The 6,000-nt window shown below is 33.5% G+C and overlaps 1 protein-coding gene across 6 annotated transcripts in view; it reads left to right on the top strand.

Moving 5' to 3' along the window:
* The window catches only part of LOC106101242 (protocadherin-like wing polarity protein stan), a 99,442-nt gene that overhangs the window by 67,333 nt on the left and 26,109 nt on the right, over positions 1–6,000 (top strand). The gene's annotated exons all lie outside the window — the stretch shown is intronic.

The following is a 6,000-nucleotide window of genomic DNA, read 5'->3' as shown; positions in this document are numbered from 1 at the left end:
CCCCCCATTTATCGTGGTATTTTGAAGTAGTTTTATCGGCGACACCCATGGCAGTATACATTTAAAGAGATCTTTGTAGAATATTTATTTTTTGTAAGCTTCAAATTAATTTTCTCGTCTTCCATTCGCGATGAACACCTTTTGTGATAAAATTCCTTGTATTGTCCTTTAGCGAATCAATGCAATTTCTAACGGCCAGTTACATTGGTCTCCCACACTTCTCGCTGCAAGCACGTAGAGAATATATTAACAAAACATTTTTACACATCCAGAGGTCTTAATAAAATGGTCCGTGCGCCGTGTAATTTGTCCGGCTCGGACAGAGGAGCCGAGATTTATTAGTGTCATTTCAACGTAATACGTTTTTTTCACTCTCAGTTATCTCTTCGTTATTATATTTCATTACATCTCATGAAGGATATTAGTAATAAAATGATTTACAAATGGCTGTAATTTAACCAATTCATTCGGTATATGATTCGTTATTGCTTACCATTCCAGTTGCAAATTGTAAGACTGGCAAATAAGCTGGACATTTTATAAATCAGACTTAGAAATTATGCATTCGTTTTTTTTTAAATAGTGAACGAGAAATAATAAATGGAAACGACTAGTGAATAATTGCGTCCTTTTTCATGAAGCCTTAACAAATTGTCCCTTGGATTGTTACAGTAGACTACTAGTTTTGATTTGTTTGTCTATCAGCTACGTAGCTTTTGCTATAATACTGTATTTCTTCAGTTTTATGGGCATTAAATTTACCAGTTGAATAGATTGGCGTGAAATAACAAATGTAAAAATTTGACGTTGGCATTTGACCCATAATTCGAAGTTTTTGTAGCAAAAAAAAATTTTTCTTTTGGATTTTTTGTAATTAGTCGCCCGTCACACTGGACACTTTCGAATTAAGGGTTAACCTATTACAATTAAAACACACTTATGTCTAAATGTAGCAATAATATATAGAACGATTTTATTTAAATGCACACAAGTACATTGAATTTCATGAACAGACAAGTTGCAGGAGTTAAGCAGATTTTACAACCGACAGCGCACCGGACGAATGTCGTTTAATTTATTTTATTCGGTTTCGTGGACGCCGGTTCAAAAAGAATTCTTTGCACCAGTTTTGCACCGCGTTCTGCCGAATGCTGCCTCGCAATTAGTATTTGCCTTTTAACTGAAAGTTTAAATTTTAGGTCGCCTTCTTCTATTTTTGGTGCTGATATTTTTATCGTACTGTTTATATCTGATATAGTTTTCACATATCAAAAATAACTTTACTACATTCAACACAAATAGAATAACAAATTATTGTTCTTTTAATTTATTACCCAATTGAGGGTCATTAATATAATAAAATACTGTTTATGACCAAAAATCACAAAAAAAAAATTACATAACATGTTAATGAAAAAAAAACATTTCTTGGCCAAAGAAGGCTCAACTAAAGCGGCCTCCAGATTATCACTAAAGTCCGTGCAGGTTTTAAGTCTAATATAATTTTTTAATCTAATTTATATACTTTTAATTTTTACGCCTCTATGGTTGTTTTAAGTACTTGATACATGGACAGGCAAGAAACCCGATACATTGATAATGCTGAGACGCTTTGTCTAACGAAAGTCGGGGATAATCCTCTATTTATCGGAACAACCCCAACCTTCCGACTTCCGCTCGCTTCATTAATCACATATCAGTTAACAGCGTCCGTCTTCGCATTAGGCTTAAGTGCCGGATTGGATAACGTGTTAATCTTGTATACAATATAGAAACAATACACTTATCTCCTTCATTGTGTTAACCTTCTATAATAAATAGTAATTTTAACGTAACAAAAATAGCGATATTTTTAGTTACAAACTAACTTCTATTTATTTATTTGTGACTCATGAGTTATTGAATAAATTAGATCAGAACCAAATTTTGCAACCAAAATTTAAAAAAAATAAAGTTGATTTTTTAAGTGGTTATGCAATAATTGATAATAGATGGCGCTGACAATAATTAAATAATATTTTCATTTCATTTACAAGTAAAAGCATATTTATAATAAAAAAAACTAATTTACTTAAACATTATGATTTTATTATTATAATTTTTTAAGTTGCAAAAATATTGTGGATGAATATTTAATACTGTACTGGCCGCCAAGAAATCAATAGACATAATTTGAATTTTAAAAAATAACAAGGATTTAAGCGCGAACGAGAGTGCTAAATATGAAGCAAGCAAACAACGTTTTTATTTCACCAATGCAATTTTACCAATTTTTGTAAATAGTAAGTGTGTTTAACAGCAAATAAAGAAGATTTTATGAATGGTACTAGTTTACTTATGACTTAACTAGCTTTCGCCCATGACTCCGTCCGTGTGGTATTAAATAAACAAAACCAAGTAGCCTATGTGTTCTTCCACACTATCCTCTACATGTACATGCCAAATTTCATTGAGATCCGTTCAGCAGTTTAGGCAACAAACATCCATCCATCTAAACTTTCACATTTATTATATTAGTATGAAGTATGATTTACTACATAGTAATTCCTAACAAAATGATAAAACGTGCATTAAATTACGTGTTTAGTAACTTTTATAACAATCGGATAGACGCGAAGCTATCAGAATTGTATAAGATTGCAAGTTCCCTTATCGATTTCAAACTCAGTGCTGTTTGAAGACGTGATCTGTGAACGTACACGACTCGAAGCATTGGGGCAGATAAAAAGGGTGCTTCCGGTTGATTTTCTTCTTATCGCCCTCTCTGGTTTATAATTACTGGGGTACTTCGCTGCAGTTCTTTTCAAATAGCATTTTTTGCTAGTTTTTTACTTCTATTGATGCTTTAGCGATGTAGAATCGCTTACTCGATATAAATATAGCTTTTTATGGTTATCTAAGTACAGATGTTTTTTAAGTACCTTTCAACAAAACAATTTATTGTTAGCTGTTCCTGCGCGGTTCCATCCGCATGAAATTATGAAAATTTTATTTCATTGTTTACATTTGTCAAATTGTGAATTGCAAATGTCAAAATGACATGACATGACAAACCTTGGCAATCTTGCTTCCTTGATGTTGGCAGCAACTTATGGTCTCTTTCCCACATTAGGTTTTTATCCAAAATTTTTACCCCCTAAGTTTTATAGCGTGAAAATATAGAGCCTAAAGCGTGATGTAAGTGTGTGGTATTTTATTAAAAAAAGAACTATTCTAAAATATGCTGTTATTGCTGACATTTTAGGCAATAAAGAAGTGTGTGTTTACGCTTTGTTATAACAGTATAGATTGATCAGATGAAAATCTGATAACGATGTTCTCTAATTGGTAAACGACAGTTTAACATTACGAATATCTAAACGTGTCTATTTTTATTTATAAGTGTTAGTTTCAACGAGATTAATTCACGTCTATTTAAGTCAATAGTCATCAACTTTAAGTATCTAAGCATCGAGGTAACCGGCTTTCTAAACCGTTACTAAGTGGAACTCGATCGACTTCAATACATGTACAAACCAAATAAAGCATTTCGAGATCGTCTTGTACCTCGTACAAGAACTATCATAAAAACTGATTCAACCCGCGTGCAGGTAAACGCAGGCGCAACCTGTCCGTGAGCCTTGTTTTAACGGAAATTGCTTACCAAATTACCCTATACCATCGATTAAGCCATTATATAGCTTAACGTGACGTAATAAAGTTTAATTTTAATCATCTCGATTTAAAATGTAATTTAAAAAGGCGATGCGTGAAAAAAATTGAAGGAATAATGTAGAAGCATTTAATTGGTTTCTTTCCTTGATGACTCAGACAGAAACTTTTAAGTAGAATCCTTTCGAGGTATTTTCAATCGTAAGAATATTTTCTGACGATTATTTTATTAACGTTTTAAAAGACTACATGGATTCTGTTTTAGGACTAACCATTCTAAATTGTACTTCTTTCATACATTTCAATAAATTTTTAGTAAGTTAATTGTTACTCAGAGTTCCTAACATCAAAGATTTACTTAATAACAAGCGTCCAGTTCCTTATCCTTATGTGCATAACATACATAAACCATGTATTCGTATGAATATTTTTTTGAAAAACTTCTGAAAAATCAGTGATTTATTTCAAGACTTTCCTTCGTACCTGTACATACAGTCGAATGCAAAATATATTCGTGATGGGATTAAAAAATCTTTTGCATCTGTATTCATGTTGTTGGACGCGACTGTACCAACGTAGCCTGCCCAATCCCCTTTTGATGCATTCAGTTACGATGGCAGTATCGAGGTTTTTTACTCTTGTTTATTCATTTATTCCGTTTTGCCTCATTGAAGGGGATGGATTTGAGAAAATTCAATGTAATTTTTGCGAAGGAATGTTTACTGCAGACAGATATGATAATGAAATAATTCGTTTACGCAGTAATTAAAATACGGTTGTATTACAAAATGAATAAAAAGCCCACGTTGAAAATAAATGAAGATTAGAGCGTGAGCACACCTAAAGCTACATAAATCGCACAACTGTATAGTCTCGTTTTGATTCCTATGGTAGGTGCGAACTACTCGATTTTCAGTTGTGCAACTAAACAGTTGAATTGGCTGCAAAACAATCGACAATCGCACAACAGTTGTGCGATAGTTTAGTCAAAGATGTGCGCACGCTCTTAAATTATCATTTAAGGCAAAGCGAGTGTAATAAACGAGAAAGGCTTGTTACTCGCGCAGACACTACTCTATCTGCAATAGTTTTGTTTGATCCCATCCCCTTAATTGGTAGCGTCGAGTGTTGCGAGGGCGTCGCTACACTTGACAATGCATATTTACTGACGATTATTTCGAATGCACTCATTGTTATGATAGCAACAGTGAGAGAAGAGTAGAACTTTACTTATATTTTGAGGTTAGAAGAAAGTAACTATGTTATTTGGAGAACCTAACTTTAATATTTTATAGCTGAAAATTGCGCATATTCTGTCATTTTGGTCTTAGCTTAGTACCATAAAATATATAGAAAAAATAAAAAATATGTACAGGAAAAAAACTTCATCTTTCGGTTTTATCAGAGAATTTCTATTGGAAATATTTCAGCTCGTCCATTGTGCTCTGAAGCCCATTCTATGTATTGTCCGTACGTGAATCGGGGACATTTCCCCGCCACCAAATTCATTGGTCTCAGCCACTGGTCGGTAATGGCACACGTAGAGAATAAATGTAGAGCTTTTTAAATGTAGCACTTTATCTGGAGCTCTTGGTTAACTGGTCAATCCGTGCGGCCACGTAATTTGTACGCGATTCAGATATCAAAGTGCAAGATTTATAAATGCCATTTAAATGTAATACGTATTACGGTTCCTGGCCACATTTGATAGTTGGTGGTGAAAATACTCTCATTTATTTAGTAGAAAGAAATCTAGCACTCGATATTCTAATGGTCTAAAGAGACATGTGATTTATCATATTATTTTGTGCAGTGTATCCTAATCGTACTCGTAACATTTGTGTATTTTAAACATAGCTGGCTGAAACATAGTCTGCTCTCTTTTGTTTAACATTTGTATTATATCTTTCATCGCACTCAGGTAACGAAACGTGACGCGTCCTTGAAATTCTATCATTTATGTTCAATAACATACGCCAATTAGGATAACATTAATAATAGGAAACGGGTGTTATTAAGAAAACAGGCCATTATGTATTATTAAAATTCGTGTCCAGTAATTGATATTGCATGCGTCGTGTAGCTATTAGCAGATTGGGGACCTCCCTCTCCCTTCCACAGCTGTCTGAATATCGTTCGCATGACAAATGGTGGGCGAGACAAGGGGCTTATTTATGAATACCATAGATACACGAATACGCCTAATGACTACACGTCACTAAGCCTTAACGACGTTTTCAAATTAATGCTGTAGGCATTAATAAAAAATATTTTAATTAAAGTTTCCCAGCTTTATTCAACAACAGATTATTGGCGCATGATATTAATTCGAAATATATTACTGATTGC

The sequence above is a fragment of the Papilio polytes genome, unplaced genomic scaffold, assembly GCF_000836215.1.
Source record: "Papilio polytes unplaced genomic scaffold, Ppol_1.0 DF824303.1, whole genome shotgun sequence".
NCBI classification, from domain to species: Eukaryota; Metazoa; Arthropoda; class Insecta; order Lepidoptera; family Papilionidae; genus Papilio; species Papilio polytes.
The sequence above is the reverse complement of the archived record's forward strand: the minus strand, read 5'-3'. Positions and strand labels throughout refer to the sequence as shown.